Source organism: Scyliorhinus torazame, chromosome 17, assembly GCF_047496885.1.
Source record: "Scyliorhinus torazame isolate Kashiwa2021f chromosome 17, sScyTor2.1, whole genome shotgun sequence".
In the NCBI taxonomy this organism is placed as follows: Eukaryota; Metazoa; Chordata; class Chondrichthyes; order Carcharhiniformes; family Scyliorhinidae; genus Scyliorhinus; species Scyliorhinus torazame.
The window spans coordinates 134,155,163-134,181,768 of NC_092723.1; the positions used below are offsets into that span (position 1 = coordinate 134,155,163).

The 26,606-nt window shown below is 45.9% G+C and overlaps 1 protein-coding gene and 1 long non-coding RNA gene across 5 annotated transcripts in view; one reads left to right on the plus strand and one right to left on the minus strand.

The window, feature by feature from the left end:
• Positions 1 to 26,606, plus strand: part of LOC140394159 (myosin phosphatase Rho-interacting protein-like) — a 305,177-nt gene that overhangs the window by 90,660 nt on the left and 187,911 nt on the right. The window lies entirely within an intron of this gene.
• The window catches only part of LOC140394160 (uncharacterized), a 43,399-nt gene continuing 19,983 nt past the window's right edge, over positions 3,191 to 26,606 (minus strand). The window contains exons 2-3 of the long non-coding RNA XR_011935824.1: positions 18,774 to 18,957; positions 3,191 to 3,362 (exon numbers count right to left, since the gene is read on the minus strand). This is a non-coding gene — a long non-coding RNA (uncharacterized lncRNA). The remainder of the gene's footprint in view (positions 3,363 to 18,773; positions 18,958 to 26,606) is intronic.

Here is a 26,606-nt window from a genome sequence, read left to right on the forward strand (position 1 = left end):
CTGAGGCTACCAGAGCAGGTCAAAGGGTAGGAATCCTACAGCGAGTAACTCACTCGTGACCCCCCCCCCCCCCCCAAAGCCTGTCCACCACCTACAAAGCACAAGGCAGGAGTGTAATGGAATAATCTCCACTTTCCTGGATGAGTGCAGCTCTAACAACACTCAAGAAGCTTGATATCATCCAGGACAAAGCTTGCTTGGTTGCTACCATTTCCACAAATATTCATTACCTCCACCACTGACGAACAGTGGCAGCCGTGAATACCATCTACAAGATGCACTGCAAGACCTTGCCAAGATCCTTCTGTAGCATCTTCCAAACCCACAACCACTACCATCTAGAAGGACAAGAGCAGCAGATATCTGGGGATCCCACCACCTGGAAGTTCCCCTTCAAGTTACTCACCATCCAACTTGGAAATATTTTGCCATTCCTTCATTGTCGCTGGGACAAAATCCTGGAACTCCGTCCCTAACAACACTGTGGATGTACCTACATCTCAAAGACCGTGGAGGTTCAAGAAGTCAACTCCCCACCACCTTCTGAAGATCGACTCGGGAGGGGTATAAATGCTGGCCTAACCAGCAACGCCAACATCCCATAAATGAATTTTAAAAAATTATAGTTTGGCATTGAACTGTCAGATTATATTCAATAAGAGATATTCTTTCATGGCATTCACTCTTGGTAACCTTTCATGGCTCAGAAATCTTGATTTCATAGATCTGCCTTGGGCTTCTGAATCAAAGGATGCTAAACACCCTAAAACACTATTTCTCCCACTCATTATTTGGGCGACACAGTGGCACCATGATTAGCACTGCTGCCTCACCATGCTTGGGACCCGGGTTCGTTTGCGACCTTGGGTTATTGTCTGTGTGGAGTTTGCATATTCCCCTGTATCTGCATGGGTTTCCTCTGGGTGCTCCGGTTTCATCTCACAGTCTAAAGACGTGTAGTTTAGGTGGATTGGCCATGATAAATTGCCCCTTTGTCCAAGGTTAGGTGGCGTTATGGGGGAGTGGGCCTTGGTGGGTTGCCCTTTTGGAGGGTCAGTGCAGGCTTGAGGGGCTGACTGGCTGCCATCTGCACTGTTGGGATTGTATGAAATAAGAATATTCTGCCTTCTGTACTGCGTGAGTTTTAAAAGCTTCCAGTGATCTCCATTTTCCCATTGGAATGGGATCAGAAGATTCCACCCATCATTCATATCAAATGTAAGTTTTTGCAACTTAGCATTCAACTTTTTGCAACCGTAATCCTGTTGGAGTAAAATTCCTCGTAGGATTTATTTTTGATCTTTGCTCTCCTTTCATGTTAATAGCTATTGCTAATTTCAAAATTACAAAGTTACAGCATTCAGGTACTGTCATCTCCCTGAACTGTTGGTGGGATAGCATCGTGGCCACTTTTTGGCAGCGTGGCAGTCAGGCTGTTCTAATTTGGGGTCTGTGCCTAAATTGTGCACCTTGAGGCTGACTTTGATGTGATTGCTCTTAAGAACGTTCTTCACTTCACCTGACTTCGAATGAGCCCGAGTACAATGAGGGGAGCAAGAGAGAAGAGGGCACCATTTAATGTAAATATTTTCCTCAAACAAATTTATAAGAAGCCCAATGCTGCATCCATGGAATGTTATTAATGGTACTGCATCCCTGGCAGAAAGATGAAGGGATTTTGGAAAGAGAGAGTCCCATTAAAGTAGAATTAAAGAAAGCATGGAGGCAGCCATTAAACTTTGCATATCAGAAAAACCTCCTTTTAATTTGACAAACACACAAGAAAACATAGGCTTGACATGATTTGAGTTCATGCACAAGGACAATAAAGTTGTGTGAGAGGAGAGATTGGGGGTCTTCTGAATAAATGAAAGAAATTTGGTGGAAAAGAGCAAAACAATTAGTTCTCATGTTCTTGCTTTCCTTTTGTAGTGTCTGACCACCTGGGGCTGTAGCACACGTTTGAGAAATGAGAATGATTAATGCCACTTATCTGACAGACATTCAACTTTGATATGCAAATTTTGAACAGACCCAGTCTGCCTTATTTGCAGCACAAAGGCTTCACACAATGTACTGTGTTGTTGGGTTCTTTGCATTTGCTGTACTGGTCTGATCTAGAGTGTGTTTCATTTACATCATAAATTAACAGTATCAGACACAAGTGGATTTTCAAAGTAATCCTTTGTGATTAGTGTCCTTTCGGTTTCCTGATAATTAAATATAGCAGATGTTCACCATTGTGTTAAGGTCTGGAAACGGCTGAACAGAAAGTTTGCATCACTGATTTGAAATACATTTTTATTTAATATGAATGTAGCTGAATAAGCAACAGAAGCTGGGATCAGGAGCCCATGAGGAACAAGGGTGAGCTGCATCTTGGAGCTCTTACTCGGAGTGCTTCCTGAATAAAAACGTTTATGTTTGACATTGGATTGGATTGTTTATGGTCACGTGTACCGAGGTACAGTGAAAAGTATTTTTCTGCGTGCAGCTCAAACAGATCATTTAGAACATGAAAGAAAATACGTAATACGGCAACACAAGGTACACAATGTAAATACATCGGCACAGGCATCGGGTGAAGCATACAGGAGTGTAGTATTAATCAGATCAATCCCTAAGAGGGCTGTTTAGGAGTCTGGTAACAGCAGGGAAGAAGCTGTTTTTGAATCGGTTTGTGCATGTTCTCAGACTTTTGTACCTCTTGCCCAATGGAAGAAGTGGGAAGAGTGAGTAAGTCGGGTGGGAGGGGCCTTAGATTATGTTGCCCGCTTCCCCAAGGCAGCAGGAGATGTGGATAGAGTCAATGGCTGGGAGGCGGGTTTGTGTGATGGACTGGGCAGTGTTCATGTCTCTCTGAAGTTTCTTGTGGCCTTGGGCCGAGCAGTTGCTATACCAGGCTGTGATTCAGCCAGATAGGTTGCTTTCCATGGTGCACCTGTAAAAGTTGTTAAGAGTCAATGTGGACATGCTGAATTTCCTTAGTTTCCTGAGGAAGAATAGGCGCTATTGTGCTTTCTTGGTCGTAGCGTTGACGTGGGTGGACCAGGATAAATTTTTGGTGATGTGCACACCTAGGAATTTGAAACTGTCAACCATCTCCACCTTTGCCCCGTTGATGCAGACGGGTGTGCACAATTCTTTGCTTCCTGAAGTCAATGACCAGCTCTTTAGTTTGCTGGCATTGAGGGATAGATTGTTGTCGTTGCGCCACTCCACTAGGTTCTCCAACTCCCTCCTGTGTTCTGACTCATCATTGTTTGAGATCCGACCCACTATGGTTGTATCGTCAGCAAATTTGTAGATGGAGTTGGTGTCATGGTATGCAGACACACACATAATGATATACAGACAAGCAGCTAATGGACACAGAGAACAGAACATGACCAATAAGCAGGCAGAACACTCGGGTGGGATCTGACTATAAAAGAAACGAGGCACTTGCACTCCACCACTTTCCACTAATGAACATCAAGAGAGTCAGTCAAGGGTGTTGTTACAATCTCACACCTCCACCACGTGGCTAAGAGCTAGTCTGGTTCAGTCAGACGGAGTAACCACACAAGTTAGCAGAGAGTTGAACTCACCGAGAACTGTGCTAACTGTGCTATTAGTTCAATAAACCTGATTGAACTAACTTCAAGGTCTGGAGTATCTTTCTGATCTAAACTGCATCCAGTTGCAGCCAGTGTTAGACCAGTGCACCTAACACGACAGTTGGAACCAAATTTTGCCACACAGTCGTGTGTGTGTATAGGGAGTATAGTAGGGTGCTAAGTATGCAGCCTTGCGGGGCCATGATTTTGAGGACTATCGTGGAGGAGGTGTGGTTTATTCTTACTGATGGTGGTCTATGGGCCAGAAAGTCTAGAATCGAGTTGCAGAGTGAGGAACCAAGTCCTAAATTTTGTAGCTTTGAGATGAGCTTGGCTGGGATTATGCTGTTTAAGGCAGAGCTGTAGTCAATAAATAGGAGTCTGATGTAGGAGCCCTTGTTGTCGAGATGCTCTAGGGATGAGTGTAGGGCAAGTGAGATGGCGTCCGCTGTGGAGCGGTTGCGATGGTATGCAAATTGCAGTGGATCAAGGCATTCTGGGAGTATGGAGTTGATGTGCCTCATGACCAACCTCTCGAAGCACTTCATTACGATCGAAGTCAGGCCCACCGGACGGTAGTTATTGTGGCACATTGCCTGGTTCTTCTTTGGCACCGGTATGATGGTGGTCTTCTTGAAGCAAGTGGGGACCTTGGAACGAAGTAGGGACAGGTTGAAGATGTCCGCGAATACATCTGCCATCTGGTCCACGCAGGGTCTGATTGCATGACCAGGGACCCCGTCCTGTCGCCTTCCGGTAGTTCAGTTTCAGGAAGGCCGATCTGACTTCGGAAACTGTGACGTTGGGTATGGGTGCGTCCAGGGCTGCTGGGGCAGTCTACAGTGGTTTGATGGTTTCCTGCTTGAGCCGAGCATAGAATGCATTGAATTCATCAGGGAGGGGTGCGCTGCTACCGGAAATTCTGCTTGGCTTCGCTTTGTAACCTGTTATGTTGTTTAGGCTTTGCCACAACCGAAGAGAGTCTGTACATTGTAAAGTATGCATGCATAGTGTATGTATGCTCTCAACAGGTAAGTGAGTATGCAATGTAGTGTATGCAGGAAAGAAAGAGGGAGGGGTGACAGTGTTGACTAAGGAGAATATTGCAGTGCTGGATGGTAATAGAGGATATTCAAAAGGGGCAAGGCCAGAATCTTTGGCCAGAGCTAAGGAACAAAAAAAGGTGCAATTACATTGCTTGCTGTAGTCTATAGGCTACCAACTTGTGAGAAAGATGGAGAGAATCAAATTTACAAGGAAGTTGCAGAGATATGCTAGAAATATGGACTACCTATGATGAGGTAGTCAGATCCTGCGCGGACCAGATGGCAGATGTATTCACGGACATCTTCAACCCCTCCTTACTCCGTTCCAAGTCCCCACTTGCTTCAAGAAGACCACCATCATACCGGTGCCAAAGAAGAACTAGGCAATGTGCCACAATGACTACCGTCTGGTGGGCCTGACTTCGATCGTAATGAAGTGGACTATGATAAGGACAATAATTATCCGAATATAGTACTGGAATGATATTAGTGTAAAGAACAGAGAATGGCAAGTGTTCCTAGATTGTGTTCAGGAAAACCTTCTACAGGGGTATGCTTTCAGCCCAGTAATAAAGGAGGCATTGATAGACCTGGTTATTGGGAATGAGGTGGGCCAAGTGGGTCAAGAATCAGTAAAAAAGCATTTAGAGGGCAGTGACCATTGTATCTTAAGGTTTCGGTTAGCCATAGAAAAAGACATGGAAGAATCCAGAGTAAGAATAATTAAATGGTGGGAAAGCCAACTTCAATGGATCTGACCCAGATAAATTGGAAAATAAGGTTGGCAGGTAAAACTGTCACTGAACAAAAGGCTGCCTTTAAAGAAGAGATAATTAGGCCACAGTCCAGGTATATTCCTGTGAAGGGGAAAGGTAGGGCAAACAAATCCATAACTTCCTGGATGACAAAAGAGATAGGAATTAAAATGAAGATGAAATAGAATGTTTTATGACAGGTGTCAAATAGGTAATGTAATTGAGAATCAGGCCAAATATAAAGAGTTGTAGGAGAATTGGAAAAGCAAAGAAAGGGTCTGAGAAGAGACTGGCTGCAAACATAAAATGAAATCCAAAAGCCTTCTATTGGCATACAAGTAGGAAAATGGTGGTAATGGGAATGAGTGAGGCTGATTAGGGACCAAAAAGGGGATTTACGCATGGAGGTATGGGGCATGGCTGGCATATTAAATGAATACTTTGCATCTGTCTTTATGAAGGAAGAAGGTACTGCTCAATTCATGGTGAAAGAGGAGGCAGTTCAGATACCAGAAGGGTTTAGAATTGATGAAGAGCAGATATTCCAGAGGCTCTTTCTGCTTAAAGTAGATGAGGCATCCGAACCAGTTGAGATGTATCAAAGAATCCGGAGGACAATGAGAATGGAAATTGCAGAGGCCTGGCTGTAATTTTCTAGTCTTCCTTCGCATTACAGATAGGGAGGAGAGGCTGAGCCCCTTTGCTTTTCTTGCGGTTTGTCTGTAAAAAGGAGGTATGTTAATGTTTTTAATAGGATATGGTGTGTTTCCCTAAACGCCTTGGTTTGTGAGGTCAATTTTTAAAGTGACTTGCAGCAAACTCTCTTTAGAGTTAAATCAGAAGTTTTGTTTATTCATACATTCAACCCAGGGGAATGGTTGCAACTTCATGCACACGCAAGCATACTAAGAAGACAGGAAAAAAAGAGCATGTACAACCATCAATAACTTTAAAGAAAAAGAACCACTGATGTGGATATCAGTTCACGTGATTGCTGGAGTCCAGAAAGTCAGAGTCCAGTGAGTGTTCCTTCAAGGAGGAGTTACAGTTCAGGTGGTTTCAGCCAACTGAAGCAGGAATTGTAGAATTCCTTTAACGTTGATGGTGATATAGAAACTTGGGTCTACTTGGCAGATGATGGCTGGAATCTTCCAGAAAAACTTTGATGAGACTTAGCCTTGATGCAAGCTGTTGGTCAACCTGGAGTCCTGCTGTAGTCTTCACAGGTTAGAGGGCAAACACCACACTGAGTTGAGAGTCTATAAATGGAATATTAAAATTTTCAAATGGCCATAAGCTTAGGTTGTGTGATGTTGTCCATTAGTGAGTAAGTTGCAAAATAACAAGCAGTTTCTATGCCTCTTGTCAAAATCTAATTTTTCACCTTGGGAGATAAATGGTGGCTGTTAGTACCTCTCCAGGTATAATGAATTTTGATGGCGTTTCCTTTATATAGAGCCAGGCCGGGGAGAGAGATCGTCCCCTGATACCTGGTTTTGTTGATTGTAGTCTGTCCTTGCAATGAGAGGTTTAAACAGTTGATGATCTTTTTCAAGTGCTGACATGATGCTTGGATTCAGAGGTGGTTCCAGAGCACTGGAGAATTGCAAATGTTAAACCCTAGTGGGGTATACAGATAAACCCAGCAAACTACAAGCCAATCCATTTGACCTCTGCAATGGTAAGCTTCGAGAGACGGTATTACAGGATAAAAGTCAGAGGATGGCACAAGGTGAATTGCTCCTTTGGAGAGTCAGCACAGACAGGACAGGCTGAATGCCTCCTGTAATGTAACCATTCTCTGATTATCTCCTGTAATCATAGAATTTACAGTGCAGAAGGAGGCCATTCGGCCCATCGAGTCTGCACCAGCTCTTGGAAAGAGCACCCTACCCAAGGTCAACACCTCCACCCTATCCCCATAACCCAGTAACCCCACTCAACACTAAGGGCAATGTTGGACACTTAAGGGCAATTTATCATGGCCAATCCACCTAACCTGCACATCTTTGGACTGTGGGAGGAAACCGGAGCACCCGGAGGAAACCCACGCACATACGGGGAGGATGTGCAGACTCCGCACAGACAGTGACCCAAGCCAGAATCGAACCTAGGACCCTGGAGCTATGAAGCAATTGTGCTATCCACAATGCTACCGTGCTGCCCCGAATGTAACCATTCTCTGATTATCTCCTGTAATGTAACCATTCTCTGATTATCTCCTGTAATGTAACCATTCTCTGATTATGTAAGTACTTGCATGGACAAATACGTTTAGGGCATGCGTGCAAATTAAGTACAGACATGGTAGGTAGGAGTAACTCAGAGTGCTTGTTTGTGGTTGGTATTTGAAAAGTAAGTTAATTAAAGATTTTAAAAAAACATACCTATTTTATTTTTGGAGATTTGTCCTTGCTTAAACATAGAATTATGTTTTCTCAATTGGGCAAAATGATACAGATGAACATTCTTGGGTCTGGAGGCATTGTTCGATCAGATTTACAGGAAGTCTCCAAAGTAGGGAGGGGTCATCTCTCTTTCCTCAACATCCAACAGCGATGGCCTGTTATATAGGCTATGTATACTAAACTTTCTCGATGATGCATATTGTGTATGGGCAAACACTGGTTTGTATTTAAAATGGAGGGGTGGAATTTTGGAGATGGTGGCTTTGTGTCCCCCAACATAGACAATCAAACTATTACAAGGAGGCAGGACTATCGCACATGCTGCTGGAACTCTTCAGCTGGTGCAAGAGAGGCACAGCTGGCATAATTTGGAGGTGGAAGGTTTATTCAGCATGAAGTCTGTTGCCAGTCTATCCTGCCAAGTGTTTCTTTGCTTGTCTTAAATCACCTAAATTGTGTGTGGGATATGGTGGAAACTAGTTGTGACCAGAACGTTTACGTTTGCAATGCCTCTTCTCTTGTATACTACAGTTATTGGAAAGTGAAAGAATTTGGTGTAGAAAAAATAAATGGATAGCTGGGTTCTGCTATAGTAACAATTTTTTTAAAATCCTGCTACTGAAGGGCATTTGTGGACATTGAGGACAGGATTAGGCCAGGCTGTAATTGTTCCCCTTTCTATCCCATCAATAGTTAAGAATATCTTGCTAACGTTCATTATCTAGAGTCATACATACAAAATGTGCCTTCAGCAAGGTAAGCAAGGGCAACTAACACCTGTTCAGCCATATCCCAGCAAGTGCTCACACTTGCAGGAGAGGAGGGGGGAAAAAGTTAAATATTAATGTTGGGAACTTTCACTTTTCGATCTGGTTGTGTGCTTTGTTATTTTTATTCATGAACTATTCCAAATATATACAATCTGTTTACATGTATCTATCTTCTGAGATGATCTCATATGAGATGAGAATAGTTGGCAGTGGCTGGTATTACTTTGCTTTGGCCAGTTTCTGTTTTATGGCTCTGGTTCAGGATTTGTTTTCATTGAACTGAAGTTAGCCTCTTTGGCACATTAAATCATTTGATGCAGGGTTTCTTTTGGCCACCCTGGCTGGTTTTCTGTGATGCACGGCTCTAGCTGACTCATGGATTGTTGCTGTTTGAAGCTTTGTGTGTGTGAAGCTCTGTTATTATTAAAGATATAATCATATAACCCCAGTCTATGAATGAGAGCAGTATGTCAGCATGGGTAGGTACTTCTGTATCAGTCTCTAAACCATTTCTGGGTTGGGTCCGTGATTTCAAATTCTTTACTGCGGCTGGAAATAGGAACAGGAGAACAGGAGTAGGCCATTTAGCCTTGTTGGCTGATCTATGACCTAACTCCATGGTCTGATTTTTTTTTTTTGTCTGGGTTTGGAGCTGGGTTTCAGTGCACAAATGACAATACTTTTTTTCAGAGGAAATATGATTTTCCTCAGCACTCCTGAACCAGCGGCACTTTGTTTGTCGCTTTTGCAGGGCGGGAATGCCTCCTGTGTGAAAAGCATATCTGCCCTTGCTGCCGTTGGATTCCCCTGATGTAAATTGTTTTTTAACAAATCCCACCCCACCGTTTTCATTGGCACCCGGTTAGTTTCCAATGAAATGTGTGTCGAGTCTGGAAAAATTTAACAGACCAGGAAAAGATGCTGAAGAAAGCACAAAGACTTGCCATCCTGCAACCTTGCAACCTTTGAAGCACCAGACACTGCCTGGCACAAAGCAAATGAGACATCAAGGGCACTTATAATTTGCTTCCATAAATTTCATGTTAAGGAGAAGGTCCTGAGTTGGGCGAAACAAAGGCGAGAGGTGAAATGGGAAGACATTGGTATTTGAATGTACCAAGGTTTGACTGTGGAACTGGAGAGAAGGTTGGCAGGCTTTGGTCTGTTGAAGGCGGCACTGTATAGCAACGGTGAGAGGTTTGGTGTGGTCTGTCCGGCGAAGTTGATGGTGATGCAAATTTGAAGGATTTCTACTTCAAGACATTGGAGGCGGTGGAGGTGTTCATGAAGGCCGAAGGACTGGGACTGAAATGAGAAATGGGACTGGGATTGGGACTTGGACTGAGAGGATGGGGCCTGTGCTTTGTCTTTCTCTTTCATTTTGTTTCTTGTTTTGTATTTGATGGGATGAACGCCTGGGCTTTTGGGTTGGTTGAACGGGTAGGGTAATTTATCTTTGGTTATAGTTGGGTTACAAGTATATTGGGCTTTGGATTATGGTAGTTTTCTGGGGTGCGGTATTGCACTGGTTTTGTTGTTTTTATGGGACTAGGTTATGGGGAGGGATTGGGAGGAGGAGGACTGGGCAAGCGAAGGTTGGCTCGTGAACGATAGTGTGGTAGGAGGGGGGCCGCGGTCGTTGGAATCTGGTCGAGCAGGTTTTGATGGGCCTGGGAGGTCTGAAAGGTGTGGGGAGGAGATCGATACTGGGAGAGGTGCTTGCAAGAGGAAGTGAATGGGGGAATTCTGGGAGGGAGGGGGGGGAAGAGGTTCGATGGTAGCAAAAAGATGGGGCGGTTCAGGCCTGAGAGGCAGGGCCCGGGATTATGATGATGGCGGATAGGAGGGGTGGGGGGTGTTGATGGGGGGAGGGTTCAGAATAGTGATTGAGGGTTTTTATTCATTTGAAGAGCTTAAAGGCTGACGTGGTGGTGCTGCAGGAGACCCATCTGAGGTTGAAGGATCTGGTGATGCTGAGGAAGGATTGGGTGAGTCGGATGTTTCACTCTAGGTTTCGTAGTAGGGCTCGTGGGGGGGGGGGGGGGGGCGCAAGAGGGTTAGGTGGTGGTGACGAATCAGGGGGGAAGGTCCGTGATAGTGACAGGGGCGCTAGAGGGGAGGTTGGTGGCACTGGCGAGCATATATGGCCCCAACTGGGAAGATGCGGGGTTTGTGAAGAGGGTGCTGGGTTCCACCCAAAATCTGGACACCCATGAGCTGATAGGAGGAGACTGGAACATGGTGGGGGGGGGGGGGGGTGGTGGGGGGGTGTGTGGTGGGGGGGGGGGGGTGTGGTGGGGGGGGGGGGTGGGGGGGGGGTGTGTGGGGGGGGGCGCAGGCGTTGGTTGGGGGGGGGTGGGGGGGGGGGGGTGGGGGGGGGGGGGGGGCGCAGGCGTTGGTTGGGGGGGGGGTGGGGGGGGCGCAGGCGTTGGTTGGGCTCATGAGGGAGATGGGAGGACTGGACCCGTGGAGGATCTTGCACCTGAGGGAACGGGAATTTTCGTTTTTCTCTCTGATACACAAGGTGTGCTTGAGGATAGAACTTTTCATGGTGGGGAAGGTGCTACTGGCTGGGGTTAGCAGGTCAGAGTACTCAGCAATCGTGATTTTGTATCATGCTCCACATTGGATGGATGTGGTTTATGGAGAAGGGCATAGCCCAGAGGCCGGGGCGTAAAATGGACATGTGGTTGTTAGTGGAATGGAGCTTCAGTGATAGGATAGGGAAGGTCATTGAGGAATATGTAGGATTTAATTGCACGCAGTCGATCGTCAGGGAGACTCTGAAGGCGGTTATTAGGTGGGAAGTAATCTCATTCAAGGCTGAGGTGGATAGGGACAAGAGGGAGGAATGACAAAAACTGATAGAGGAGATTTTGAAGGTGGATGGGATGTATGCGGGGTCCCGGACCGAGGTCTCCTGGCAAAGAGGAAGGAGCTGCAGGCAAGGTTTGACCAATTGTCCTCAGGGAAAGCGGTTTGTCAGTTGAGAAAGGTAAAAGGGGCTATCTACGAGCACGGGGAGAAGACGGGGCACATGCTGGCCGGCCAGCTCTGAAGGGAGGCAGCGGCGAGGGAGGTAGTTCAGATGCGGGATAGGACAGGGAAGGTGGTTGTGGCTCCAGAGCAGATTAATATAGTATTTGAGGAATTTTATAGGTCGGAGCCACCGGAGGATGAGCAGGGGATGAGGGAATTTATGAACGGGCTGGAGTATTCGAGGCTGGGAGAGGAGGATAGGACATGGTTTGAGGAACCTGTGGGGGAAGCAGGTGGGAAAGAGGCGTTTGGGAAGATGCAGGCAGGGAAGGCAGCGGGTCCCATTACGTTCCCAGTTGAATTTTATAAGAAATTTAAGGACAAGCTGGTAGCGTTGATGGTGGGAATGTTTTAGGATGCGATAGGTCTAATATTAACTGCTCTATGGTTGGTTCCAGACATGTTGCTCCAGGACACTGTCCTGAATGCATTCTATGAACTCCTCATCCAAGCTACTACTGCCAATCTGACTTTTCCAGTTTATATGTAGATTAAAATCACCCATGATTTTTGCTGTCCCTTTATGACAAACATCCAATATTTATCCTTGTATACTTTGTCCAACCTTGTGGTTACTGTTGTGGGGCCTTGTTATAACCCCAATGGAGGTCCCGGAATCAGGATTATACGATTTCCCATGATCTCCATGGAATATAAACTTCTCCTTTAAGGCAAGCAGGACTTCCCCTTTGAGGGGGTGTGGTTTCTCCTTTATAAGGAGAGCCCCACGTGTATAAATACTCCGGTCTAACTGCAGGTTGGGGAAGAAGACCCTTCGGGGAGTGGAGCAGTATTGTAACTGTATTGGAATAAACCTTGTTCTTTCATTTCTACCATTGGCTATGCCTTCTGCTTATCATGGATTCAGCACTGGCGATCAGGATTCCATGGAGCTGCTATTAACACCAGTTGCTACGCTCCCGGCCCGCCTCATCTGAGCTTTGGCAGGCCCCACCGCTAACCACTGAAATGCTACTCATAACGCTGGAACAGTTTAATGCAGGTACAGACGATTGGGGGCAATATGCGGAACACATGGACTATTTTCTTCGAACAAATGCGTTTACCGGTGATGCAATAAAACACTGTTACATTACTGATGCTTGCGGAGGGCCCACCTACAGTGTGGTAAAGAGCTTGACTCACCCGGACGCCCCAGATTCCCGACCGTTCCCCACCCTGTTGTCCCTGGTGGGGGAGCCTTTCGACCTGAAACCACCGCTCATCGTATGGCGTTTCCAGTTCCACGTGGCTGTTCAGGCCCAAGTCGAGTCGGTGAGTGACTTCCTGGCCCACCTCCGAAAGCTGGCAGAGACTTACGAATTCAGTGTGACGCTGAATGAGACACTCTGGGACCGTTTGTTTTGTGGACTTCGTGATGCAGACACGCACCGGAAATTACGAGCTGAGGCCCACCTGGACCTGCAATGCACAGTGGGGATAGCTATCTCCAGAACAAAGGGTCCAAGGACTCCAGGGACTGACAGTGCTCAGTCTGGGATGCCATAACAAATGGCAATTGCACTCTGCTAGACCTGCGGTTGCTGGCCCCCGACATTGGGATGCCTACTGGAGGAACACAGACCGCTGTATCAGGCTGTGGATGCCTCCGGACGCTCTCCCTCGACCAGGAAGAACAGGATTTTGACCACCAGCCAGCAGGGGCCACAACAGGACACAGAAACCAGAGAGACAGGAAGCCCCATGAGGATCTACCTGCGTGCCAGTACCTGTGGACCCCCCCCCCCCCCCCCCCCCCCGCAAACGTGACAGAGCTGACTACATGGAAGATGTTGACAACATCCACCAACAGTTGCACTGCATTGCTGTGCCAAGAGTACCGCTCATCAGAATTTCCCTTCAAATTAATTGACACCCAATCTGCATGGAACACCATGCTAGGGCAGCAGTGTCGGTAGTCAGTCGCTGTACTTCGATCGCATTCGGTCTGGCCTTCTATCGCTGACCCTGTCGGACACCAACGAGAGACTAGCCACTTGTACGGAGGGAACCACTGCCAATAGCGGGCACTTCCATAATTCCAGCCGAGTATGGTCAACAGTCTGCAAACCTTCCTCTGATGGTGGTCCACGGGAGCGGTCCAAGCTTATTGGGGTATGACTGATTGTGCCACTTGCGGTTAGATTGGCAGTGGGTGTGCCACATGCACCCACATGGTCCTGAAGGAGCTCTGACAAGGTTTCCAACGGTATTCCAGGATGGCTTGGGCGCCATAAAAGGCGCTGTGGCCCGACTAAGCATGGATCCAATGGCTCAACCGCGCTACTTCCACACCCGACCTGTCCCGTACGCCTTATGACCAAAAATGGACACTGAGTTGGACCGGATGAAGAATTTGAACGTCATACATCCGGTATCGTTCTCTGACTGGGTGGTGCCAGTCATGAAACCGGATGCAACAGTACACTTGTGTGGCGACAATAAAATAAAGGTCAACCGTGAGTCTCGACTGGACCGTTACCCAGTCCCTCGGATCGAGGAAATTTACGCGAGCTCAGCGGAGGGCGCATGTTTACGAAACCGACATGAGTCACGCTTACCTCCAGTTGGTCCTGTCCCCCGAGTCCAGATGCTTTGTAACTGTGAACACACGCAAGTGGCTATATGAATACACCCGCCTGGCCTTTGGGCTTTCCTCCGCGTGCACAATATTCCCGTGAGTAATGGAGAACATCCTGCAAGACCTACCCCGAGTGGCAGTCTATCTTGCCGAAATTCTGATCACGGGCTCATCCGACCAGCAGCACCTACAAAATCTGGCCGAGGTGCTGGGGCCTTTTGAGGATGCTGGCGCCCGCCTAAGGCGAGAGAAATATGTATTTAATGCCGCCAAAGTAACGTACCTCAGCTACCGCGTAGACTGCCATGGCTTGCACCCGGTGGAAGAGAAGGTAGAAGCAATTTGGCAGGCTCCTGTACCAGGTAACCCAACGGAGCTCCATTTGTTCCTGGGCATGGTAACTACTATGGCAAGTTCCTCCCAAACCTGGCCACTAATTTAGCCCCCCTCCACCGTCCGTTCAAGAAGGGGCAACACTGGGAGTGCGGCTGAGAACAGCAAGCGGCTTTCGTCGAGGTGTAACCATAACTCTCCTCATCACGATCCCTAACCCATTTTGACCCATCTGGGCCAATCCTGTTGACCTGCAACACTTCTCTGTATGGTGTCGGGGCCATGCTGGCCAGTGGCAGGCACACTAGAAGTTACCTCCTGCAGCCCTGTTCCACCTGTGGGGATGGCCGGATCGTCCATGGTTTCGCCTCCATATAGACTTTGCGGGTTCCTTTCAAGGGGCAATGTTCCTTGTTCTCGTTGATGCCCACTCCAAGTGGATGGAGGTCCTCAAAATACTGGCGACACAGCCCGGACCACCATAGAGAAACTGCAGCTTCGAATGGGGTGGCCGAGCGAGCAGTGCAAACGTTTGAAAAAACAAACATTTGGATCCTGGGAGACCCGCTTAGCAAGATTCTTATTCTGCTACCGGGACAACCCTACATGATACGATGGGCATCACAATGGCGGAGATGTTGATGGGTTACCACCTCCGCACATGTTTTGAGTCTTGTCCTTCCGGATATTGGCGGAAACGTCCGGCGCGCTCTGGACCGAACCGAGGCAGACTCAGATCACAGCAGGCTACTGCTCGTGTTTGCTTCGGGAGTTGCAGTACACGTCCAGAACTTTGCTTGGATCCTGGGAGTCGTGTTGATGAGAACAGGACCGGTTTCTTACCAAATACAGACACAGTGCCGCAAATCTAATTGCCACGTAGACCATCTCCGAATCCGCACGGCCGATACTCCTGCCGTACCAACCAATGATCCAGATGTTTCACAACTGCCCCGCCCACCCCTATTAGCACCCCTATAGACGCCGATTGTCGAGGATTCAGTGGTAACGTTTGAGGACAAATGGATGCCGGACGAAGAGTTGCCTAGCTCCGACTCTGAAACCGAGATGGACATTCTGTACCACCGGAGTTGCCCGTGCTGGCTCTCGTGGCCACGGCAGTGTTGCCCCACTGCCCAGACACTCGTCACGTAAACGCCACTCCCCGGTCCAATATATGCCTCCTGATGACGCAAGGTCTGCACCTGAACACCGTCTGCAGGCGGAATGGCCGAAAGGCTCCGGACCTTGGTGGGGGGGAGTATTATAACCCCAGTGGAGGTCCCGGGATCGGGACCATACGATTTCCCACGACTTTCCCGGAAAATGAACTTCCCCTTTAAGGCAGGCAGGACTTCAACTTTAAGGGGGCAAGGTTTCTCCATTACAAGGAGACCCCCAGTTGTACAAAAGCCCTGTCCTAGCTGCAGATTGAGGAAGGAAACCCTAAGGGAAGTGGAGGAGTATTGTAATTGTATTGGAATATAATTCTACCATCGTTTATGCGTTCTGTTTATCGTGCATTCAACAGGCCTGTAGACCACTCGTGACTTATTTCTCTCATCTCCACACAAACTGATTCATCATCCTGACCTGCTGAACCAAGGTCATCTTTAACTGTTGCACCAATGCCATCCTTGATCAATAGTGCTACCCCTCCCGTTACCTGGATGCCTATTCTTCTTGACCCCTCAATATTCAGGACGCAACCCCTGCAGCCAGGCTTTCATAATGGCTATCAGTTCATATATGGGTGGCACAATAGCACAGTGGTTAGCACTGTTGCTTCACAGCGCTAGAGACCCAGGTTCGATTCTTGGCTTGGGTCACTCTGTGCGGAGTCTGCACGTTCTCCCCGTGTTTGCGTGGGTTTTCTTCCGGTGCTCGGGTTTCCTCCCACAAGTCCCGAAAGATGTTCTTGTTAGGTGAATTGGTCATTCTGAATTCTCCCTCAGTATACCCGAACAGGCATGCAGTATGGCACTGATAAAGATTATTATTATTATATCTATTTACTTCAATGTGTGCAGTCAATTTATTTACTTTATTATGAATGCAATGTGCATTTAGATACAAGCCTTTAGTTTAGTCATTTTGCCATCTTTGTAACATCCACTCTTGATTCTTTGTGCATTCTTGGGTTGTTTCACACTGTCCCTTTCAGCCATTCTCCAACCCTCATTTCCCATAATATTATGTTGCTCTCTTGCCCTTTCTCTACTCTTTAATACACCACATCTTTCCCCATTTGATCCCCTACCCCCACTATTTAGTTTAAAAGCTTCTCTACTTCCCTAGTTATGTGGTCACAAGAACACTGGTCCTAGAATGGTTCAGTTGTAAACCATCCCAATGGTACAGCCCCTACTTTCCCCTATATTGGTGCCAGTGCCCCACAAACTGGAATCCACTTCTCCCACACTGGTCTTTCAGCCATGTTGATGAATGTAAGAAATTGTCACATAGCGGTAATGTTATAACCTGGGTTAATTTGCATACAGACCCAGTATGACTGCTATAGCTGTGAGTAAGATGTCATAAAAGTGAGGTAATAATTGATTTGCAGGTGAAGTGTTCTAATAAATCTAGAAAATTATTTACTTGTTTGCAGATAGCTAGCTAATGGAATATTGTTTACATTTGAAGGACACCTAAGGTGTAGATAATTCATGAGGTGTATTGTGTTTGGTCCTGGCTAAACAAGTCGAGGGATATTTGGTAAGAAGAGACAAAATAATGCTTTATGCTTGACGTTAATTTGAAGAGCCAGGTCTGTCTGAAAATTGTTAACTTTATTCTTGAGTGGTGTTTGAAATATGTTGGTTTGCTTAATTGGAATATAGTGGTAGGTTTAGGAAGTAAGTTCCAGTTTTCTCTTTGACTTAAGAACTGTTGTAACTGTTAACTGTAAAGCTAGTTATTTGTTGCTAAGGTGATGGATTCTGTGTTTAAATGAAAGTTTGTTTCAACATAAAAGATACTTATGGGTTACTGTTATAACCTGTGTGGTTGAGTAGCATTTCCTCAGTGTTACACATTGCAAACAGTTTGGTTCTCGTCCAGGATCCTAAAACACATTTTTTCTCTAATTTTATGTGCCCTCTGAGGTGAAAACTTTGAGGTTCTTCTTTTCAATTTATTGCTTAGCTCCTCATACTTTCTATGCAGAACAGCTTTCCTAATTTGACCTTTACCCTTGGTATCTACTTAGATATGGCAACTGGATCCTCCCTCTCCCACTGCAAGTTCCTCTCCAGCACTGAGCAGATGTCCTGAACCCTGGCACAGGGCAGGCAACACAACCATCAGGACTCTTGCTGTTTACTGCAGAGAACAGTGTCAATCCCTCTCACTATACTGTCCCTTAGATAGCTTCTTGATTAATAGGGGGAATCCGGGGTTACGGGGGGGAAGGCAGGAGAATGGGGATTAGAAACAGATCAGCCATGATTGAATGGCAGAGCAGACTCGATGGACCGAATGGCCTAATTCTTCTCCTATGCCATGGTTTGCTCATCTACCCTGCATGCCCAGTGCTCAAACTGAGAGAACCTCAAACGTATTGGACAATTGCAGAGGCTCACAGTCCTGCACTCCTGCTGGGTTCCTGAGCTGCCTCACTTGCAGTCATATTCCCCTGACCAAATCAGAAGAACCTATGCTAAGAGGTGTGACTGCCTCCTGGTACAAAGCAGCCAGGTAACTTTCCCCCTCCTTGATGTGTCACAGAGTCTGCAGCTCAGCGTCCAGCTCAATAACTTTGAGCCAAAGCTCCTTGAGCACTTACTGCAGATGTGTTTACCCTAGATCACAATGTTATCCAGGAGTGCCCACATGTTGCAGCATTGACACATCATTTGTCCTGCCACCCTTAATGTGTTTTAACTAATTATTAATTACATTATTCACTTAGTTATGTTGCATATTTATTTTTGTATCAACTTTATCTCCAATTTGTGTACTCTTAACCTGAGGGATAGAATAGAACTTACACACTTACCAGATATTCACCCAACAGCTAGCTCCTTTCCCTGTAGCAAAGTTAGAACCAATTCCTACAGGGTGAGAAAAATAGAAAAAGGAAACAAACACCACCTCCTCCCCCTACAACCGTTCACTAACCTCCCTCTCCTCACACCCTTCAAAGACATCCCCCCACTTCTCCTTATGCAGTACTTTTCTTTTACTGCTAATTACAGTCTAGATTAGATTGTAAGAGTAAAATTAAAAATTACCACTCACCAAACTCCAAGTCTGTACTCCGTTTCCTCAACTTCAGTCCATACCGTGGGCAGCATGGTCGCACAAGTGATTAGCACTGTGGCTTCACAGCGCCAGGGTCCCAGGTTCGATTCCCTGCTGGGTCACTGTCTGTGACGAGTCTGCACGGTCTCCCTGTGTGCGCGTGGGTTTCCTCCGGGTCCTCCTACAGTCCAAAGACGTGCAGGTTAGGTGGATTGGCCATGATAAATTGCCCTTGGTGACCAATAAAGGTTAGGAGGGGTTATTGGGATAGGGTAGAAGTGAGGACTTAAGTGGGTTGGTGCAGACTCGATGGGCCGAATGGCGTCCTTCTGCACTGTATGTTCAATATTGTTCTATGTTTATTTTGGATTACTGAGTCTACCATCAAGCATCAACTCAGACATACAACATCAGCTCTTCGACTGTGTCAGACAGAACACTACTGCACCAAACTGGTACAATTGCTCCAACAACCCGCAGCACGGAGCGTTCTTGGAACTTTAAGAATTCTTTCAATTACCAAATTGGACAGCATCAACAAAGGCCCGCCTCATAAGTGTTTTAATCTCGTCTTCTGAGATTTTGTTCTCCTGGATTCCCGAGTATGCACTTGAACACAAAACTATTGGCACAACGTCAGATCTTTGGCCATGCTGAACAGAACACTGCTACTCAAAGGAGTATCTATACCCCAATGGCCGCCTTCAATTACCAGGACTTCTCCTGAGCCCTCTTCACTTAAAGTATGCTTCCTGCAACCCTTTCTCTAACTTGGAGTTTGTTTTTCTGCTCCCCTCTTTTAACTGAATTTAACTGGAACCTGTTTCTTTCTCCTGTCCTCAACCTGGGACTTCCATTTGGTCCTCACCCTGTCCCCTCTCCCCTTTTTGTCATCTCTCCTTGTTCCCTCCTCCTGCCTTTGTCGGGGGCACTTGCTGGCTATGGTGCTCAGCATTGGTTCACTTGACCTGTCCTTTTGTACCCTTTTTTCCTCTCTATGTGCAGGTGTGCTGGGCCTATCCTGGGCAAATTGCAGAAGTTCACATGTGCAGGCCACCACTGGCCCGCCTGTATGCATAGAAAGTCCGAGGTCCATCACGAGTTGAAGTTCCTGACCTCAGAGCTCCACAGTGTAAATTTGCGTTTCAAAACAACATCTCTTGACGTGATATTCTGCTGTGTCCTAGTGTTTTCCTTTGATATTCTGATATATCCCTGGTGTCACTCGGAGCTCTTAAATGGGAACCTCTGAAATGGGCGGGTTCTTCGGTTTCCTCTGTCCTCGGCTTCTGCTTCCCTGTCCGTGATACCCCCCTTCCTTTCCCTTGGTTCGTTGCCCCTCTCCTTGGAACATGTCGCACAACAGCCACTTGTACAAGACCAACAACAGAAACATTCAATGGTAGGCGACCCAACCATTATGAGATAAATGCAACAGTAGCCAGAATCTAATTAAATGACAGGGCAGGCATGAGGGACTAAATGGTCTGATCCTATTCCTATATTCCACACATGTATTTCTGATTTTCAAAGTTTAGTCATATGTACCTGCTCATTATGTACATTAATTCCCATTCTCCCCAAACTGTGTTCTTGTGCTATACATTCGCGCTCTAGCCCCCAATAAGTGTAAGACACATCTTTAAAAAGCTGGCTCAAACCCCATCTCTTCAACTAAGCTTATGGCTACCTCTTTTTTTTTGTCCATTTGGTGTTTATTTTCTTCATGCCTATCTGGGAGTTACTTTTTTAACAGTCAAGGCAAGATGCTGTGCAATTATTAATAGATACCTTGCATTCTAATATTTGGATAGTGGAAATGATTGTGGGTGCTTTTCCTGTTTTGTATTGTAGTTTGGAAATTCCTTTGAGCCTGTTAATTACTTAACCATAGTAAATCGCAGTTCGTTTTGATACTGCTGTACATGAGCCCTTACAAGGTTATCTTTAGTATAATTGCAGGATCTTTTTGAAATGGCATTTCTACTAACTTAGACCCATTTTCCACATCTGTGAATTTGTTGTACGTCAGCATGTTCACCTTGTAGGATTTTGTTTTACCTCATTGGATGTACTCTGAAATGACCTTTCCCTAAATTTGATTTGATTTATTGTCAGGTGTACCGAGGTACTGTGAAAAGTATTGTTCTGCGTACACTCCAGACAGATCGATCCACGCATTTAAAAACATAGGACATACAATAAATACACAATGTAAATATATAGACCCAGACTGGAGTACAACTCAGTAGAGATGATGTGTGGAGAGATCAGTTCAGTCCATAAAGGATCATTCAGGAGTCTGGGAACAGGGGGAAGAAGCTGGTTTTGAACTCGTTGGAGCATGTTCTCAGACTTTTCTATCTCCTGCTCGATGGAAGACAGATTAACCTGGGTGGGAGGAGTCTTTGATTATGCTACCCGCTTTCCCAAGGCAACGAGAGGTGTAGACAGAGTCAATGGATGGGAGACGGTTTTGCATGATGGATGGAAATAATATATCTCAGATCCTGCTAGAACTGGGCACGTGTGCACATGATGTAAACAGAGAGCCAAGCTTAGGTAGGATTCTTCTCATAATTTTAGGCAAAGAGATTGCAGATTTAAAACAGAAATATGGAGGGATTATTTTTCTCAAAAGGGTTGTGTTTCTGTGGAATTCTCTGCCCCAGAGTGCAGTGGATGCTGGAACACTGAACAAATTTAAGGAGGAGATTGATAGGTGTTTAATTAGTGGCGGGATGAAGGGTTATGGGGAGTGGGCGGGAAAGTGGGGATGAGGTCGAGATCAGCCATGGTTGTATTGAATGACAGAGCAGGCTCGAGGCGCTGAATGGTCCACTCTGCTCCTCGTTCTTATGACACATGTTCCCATCATGCACAGCTCTATATCTTTTCATTAAAATAATTTAAATCTGCACAAACAACAACGCAGCAGAAGTTGGGGAGGGCATTTAGGCCAGTGCTGAAGCCTCATTTGGCTGGAATTATGTGACAGCATATTGGAGCTCATAGACTAGTGCTGTAAGACATGCTTCTTCGTGTGTGATATTCTTAATTCATTCCTTTAACTTAGCCCTCATTACAACTTACGCTGTCAGTGACCAACCAATATCTGCCAACACTGCACCAAAATCTCTTACTGGAATTGCTCTGTCCAGTTCCGAACCCAAGTTTGGACAGAAAAATCTAGAATGCCAGGTGCTTTTCAAATGGCCATGGTACAAATATTTCACCGTAATCATGTTCAGCTTTACTGAAATCACTTCCTCTGAATTATACCATTTGCTGTTCGTTTCCTTCAACTTGATTTAATTCCAGTAGCCAGAAGTAAATTTTCCAAGAAGGAATGACATTGTCCGCCTAAGGTGACAAAGTGGAAGTCCAGGATCTGACCCTTCACATCATAGCCTCTGTTATTTTCACCTAATATGGTTGATCAGATGCCTCTGCCACTTCCATCCCTCTCCATAGCCCACAGGATTCCAGACTTCCTCTGAAATTTCCCCAACCTAACCCTGAGTTCATGACGTTCTCTAGTTTCTCTACTATCTACCCTCCTGCATTCTCCTTGCCCATGACACACACCGCCTGATCCCTTGGCACTATTGCTACTAAACTAACCACTCAGCTTCCTGGTCCCAATGTTGGCTGATATTGTTAATGTTTCGCTCTCATAAGGTACTGTCCTCTCTCTTTCAAATCTCTCATCATCACCCCTCTCAAAAATGCCAACCCTTAACCTCACCACCCTTTCAAACTGAGCCCCATCTCCAATCTCCCAATATTTCCTAAAGTACTTGAAAGTATTGTCACTTCCGAATCCTTGTTCATTTTTTCTGGAACTCCATGTTTGAGTCAGGTTTCTGGGCCGCTCCTATTGAAATGGCTCTTAATCAAAGTCACAAATGAAATCATATATGATTGTGACAAAAATAAACCATTTCTTTACCGAGTAAGGGCAGAAGGTTTTTTTTTAGTTCGGGCATCATGATCGGCACAGGCTTGGAGGGCCGAAGGGCCTGTTCCTGTGCTGTACTGTTCTTTGTCTTTGTTCTTCCGTCCTTCTTGATTAGTCCGGAGCATTTAACAATTCAGCAGTACCTGTGAGCCCTACTTGTTCAAATAGCGACTTGCCATATCCATAGGAACGACTTCTGAAAGGTCAGCCAGAGGTTTGGCAAAGTCAAAGGAAATTGCTGAACTTTGTTAACCTTTGAGAAGAAGCTCAGTGGCTTGAATCAAACACTGGTTTTGGTTTCTTGACCCATGTCCACCCTTACTTTCATTAATGTTTTGATAGCTTAACAAAAGGAAATAAATCCAAGTCCCCATCAACTTTGAACACTCTAGCTTCCTCGGAAAGTTTTCTCCTAGATTAATCTCAGTTTCATTATTCGGTTTATTAGTATTTTTTTCTGAAATGCAGCTGGTTTTATTTCATTCTGCATTCTGACTGAAAATTAGAGAGAAATTACAACTTGTTTACAGTAATATCCTGCAGGGATCTGCGTTGAGACCTCAGCTGTTGACCATATTTATTAAGAACTTAGATAATGGGATAGAAAGTCACATATCCAAATTTGCTGATGACACAAACCTAGATGAGATTGTAAGCAGTATTGATGGAAGTGTTAAAATTGCAAAGAACTGCTGATAGAACCTTCACAATCTTTATTAGTATCACAAGTAGGCTTACATTAACACTGCAATGAAGTTACTGTGAAAATCCCTTTAAGATGAATCGAGAAAAAATAGCAATGTGACATCATCCACTTTGAATGTAAAATGATAGATCGTGAAAAGATGGAAGCATCAGAGGATCAAAGGGACTTGTTGGGGGCTGGGGCTGGATTTTATGAGTGTCATAACTGACTGACAAAACGTCGGTCAGGAGCCCGCCCATAAAAAAAGCCAACTGCCCCCAGCCATTTTATACTCAGGGCATCCATTGACACCGAGCGAGACTTCTGCCCTTTTTCTGGGGAGGAAGACCTGCCTTGGAGAGCTGCCTGCCATCTGACTGGCTGGCAGCCCTCTAGTCCCAGCAGCGCCAAGCTCAAGCAGTGACCACTGCTGAGACTACAGGCAGTTCCCGAAAAAGAGGTTATGGAAACTGGACTGGAGGCAAGTCTGGTGTATCAGTATCACTGACTGTCAGGTTTCCAGCGAGGGAACGGGGAGTTAGGTTGGAGAGGGTTGGGGGATTTGACCTTTGGTGGAGGAGGAGTTCTTCGGATGGGCACAGGCAAAGGGCCTCCCCTTCGTCCTACTCCAGCTCGACCAGTAAAATCTTCCAGGTTGCTTGCTTGGTGTGGGCCTCCCCTTCCCATGGATAAAATAGTGGCGGGGACAGGATGAAGCACTTAAAAAGGCCATTAATTGACCGTTTAAAGGCTTTATAGGTACAAACGCGCTTAACACGACTGCTGCCCCCTACTAAAATGAGAAATCGGAGACAGGTCACATTTCATTGCAAAATTTAAACCAGATGGATTCAGAAAGTTACGGGGTGATTTGATCATAGTTTCCAAAAAAAGGTTTGTATGCAGGTATAGCAAGTAATTACGATGGCTAATGGAATGTTATCCTTTATTATGAGAGGAATGGAACATAAAGTAAGGATATTATGCAGTGATTATGCAGGGCATTGATAAGACCACATCTCAAATACTGTGTGAGTTTAGGTCTCCTTATTTAAGGAAGGATGTAAATGCATTGGTGGCGGTTCCGAGAAAGTTAATGGCTGCAATGAGCGGGTTGTCTTATTATGATAGGTTGGAGAGCCTGGACTTGTTTCCTCTGGTGTTTGGAAGAATTAAGGGTGACTTGATTGAAGTATCTAAGATCCTGAGCGGTATTGACAACGTGAACTTGGATGGGATGTTTCCTCTTGTGGGTGAGTCCAGAACTAAGGGCCACTGTTTTATAATTAGCGGTTGCCCTTCTTGGGCAGAGATGAGGAGAAATCTTTTCTCTAAGGATTGTGCGACTTTGGAACTCTCTGTCTCAGAAGGCAGTGGAAGCGGGTTCACTGATTATTTTAAGGAGGAGGTAGATAGATTCCTATTACAGAAGAGAATCAAAGGATATTTAGGTTCAGATTTATTGTCACGTGTACTGAAGTACAGTGAAAAGTATTGTTTTGCGGACAGACCAGGCAGATTGTTCCATACATGAGAAACATAATGTGGAGATGCCAGCGTTGGACTGGGGTGAGCACAGTACGAAGTCTTACAACACCAGGTTAAAGTAAACACCTTTAACCTGGTGTTGTAAGACTTCGTACTGAGAAACATAAGACATACGATAAATACACAATGTAAATACATAGACATAGATATCGGATGAAGCATATGGAGCATAGTGCTATTCAATAGAGAAGATGCATGGAGAGATCAGTTCACTCTGTAAGAGGGTCATTTATGAGTCTGGTAACAGCAGGGAAGATGCTGTTTTTGAATCTGTTATTGCGTGTTCTCAAACTTTTCTACCTCCTGCCTGATGAAAGAGGTTCGAAGAGAGAATAACCTGGATGGCGAGATCTTTGATTATGGTACGCACTTTCCCACGGCAGCGGGAGGTGTGGACAGAGTCAATGGATGGGAGGCGGGTTTGCGTGATGGACTGGGCTGTGTTCACAACTCAGTGACCAGCTCCTTAGTTTTGCTGACATTGAGGGAGAGGTTGTTGTTGTTACACCACGCCACTAGGTTCTCTATCTCCCTCCTGTATTCGGACTCATTGTTGTTTGAGATCTGACCCACTATGGTTGTGTCATCAGCAAACTTGTAGATGGAGTTGGAGCCACATTTTGCCAAACAGTCGTTGTATATGGGAGTATAGTAGGGGCTAAGGACGCAGCCCGGTTTTGAGGACTATCGTTGAGGAGGTTTGTTGTTTATTCTTACAGATTGTTGTCTATGGGTCAGGAAGTCAATGAGCCGTTTGCAGAGGGAGGAGCCAAGTCCTCAGTTTTGGAGTTTTGATATGAACTTAGCTGGGATCATGGTGTTGAAGGCGGGGCTGCAGTCAATGGATAGGAAGCTGACATAGGAGTCCTTGTTGTCGAGATTCTCCCGGGATGAATGTAGGGCCAGGGAGATGGCGTTTGCTGTGAACTGTTTGTGGCGGTATGTGAATTGCAGTGGATCAAGGCATTCTGGGAGTATGGAATTGATGTGTTATGATCAACCTCTCGAAGCACTTCATAATGATAGATGTGAAGGCCATTGGATGGTAGTTGTTGAGGCACATTGCCTGGTTCTTCTTTGGCACCGATATGATGGTGGTCTTGAAGCTGATGGAAACCCCGGAATGGAGTAGGGAGAGGTTGAAGATGTCCACGAACACACCCGCCAGTTGGTCCGCGCAGGATCTGAATACACGACCAGTGACTCCGTCAGGACCCGTTGCTTTCCGAGGGTTCATTTTCAAGAAGGCTGATCTGACTTTGGAGGCTGTGATGAGTGTGTCTGAGGCTGCTGGGGCAGTTGGCAACGGTTTATTGGTTTCCTGCTCGAAACGAGCATAGAATGCATTTAGTTCATCGGGGAGGGATGCCCTGTTGCTAGAGATTCTACTCGGCTTTGCTTTGTAGTCCGTTATGTTGTTTAAGCCTTGCCACAACCGACGAAAGTACGTGTCATTAGTCTGTGACTCTAGCTTAGTCTGGTATTGGGGGGTCGGTGGGAATATGAAATTCAAAACACAAGCAGATCAGCTATGATCTTATTGAAAGGCGGAGCAGGCTCAAGGGGCCTTCTGTTCCTATTTCACATATTTGTATGTCCCAAGATAATAAGAGGAACAGATACGCAGAGAGGAACT